This window comes from Poecilia latipinna, unplaced genomic scaffold (genome assembly GCF_001443285.1).
Source record: "Poecilia latipinna isolate Pla-1442-1.1 unplaced genomic scaffold, P_latipinna-1.0 Scaffold182, whole genome shotgun sequence".
Taxonomy (NCBI): Eukaryota; Metazoa; Chordata; class Actinopteri; order Cyprinodontiformes; family Poeciliidae; genus Poecilia; species Poecilia latipinna.
This window is the reverse complement of record NW_015112798.1, coordinates 56,806-57,622: the sequence shown is the minus strand read 5'-3', so window position 1 is coordinate 57,622 and position 817 is coordinate 56,806.

Sequence of the window (817 nt, the reverse complement as noted above, 5' to 3'; positions counted from 1 at the left end):
AGCACTGAGGGATATTGTTGTTTTGATTGAGCAAAGTAGGAGGGTATACCGCTCCAAGATGGCCGCCGTATTTCCTGTGCCGGAGCGGTCCATGAGGCGTCTATCCTTATATTATGTCTATGGTCCTACCACTTGTCGTCGTCTTCATCCGTTTTGCCAGAAGTTAACATCCGGCTGTTGATCACGTGACTCGTGTGACTTGAGAAAAATGTTTCAATATGGCTGAAAAACCACCACCTCCTAGCGCAAAAAATTTTTTTATGATATGTGCGCAATCATACAGTTAATAGAAACCAAATCACCGGCAATGCTACCAAATACTGAGGAAATGTATGTAAACATATGGTTTTGAAAATAGTAGTTAATATATCTCTTACATATTCTTTGTGTCTTCACTGAGGCATTTGGTGAAAAGAAATCCATCCATCCATCCATTTTCTAACACCCTTGTCCCTTAGTGGGGTCAGGAGGGTTGCTGGTGCCTCTATCTCCAGCCAATGTTCCGGACGAGAGGGGGGGTCACCCTGGACAGGTCGCCAGTCTGTAACAGGCGAATAGAAGTAACTTTGGTAATTCTGACTGACTAAATCTAAGAAAAGCTTAGCCTAAAAAAGGTGCACGTCTATTTTCAACTGTATGTATAATTTACCATTTTGATGAAGAAATTGTATGACAATTCATTTTTGTTGGAAACATTTCAGTCATGATTTTCTGTATTTGTTTTGTTGACATTTTAATTGCTTGCAATGAAAGAAAAAGAGACATTTGCCTAAAATATATATAAAAAAATCTTATCACTGAAAGCTTTTTTAGTATA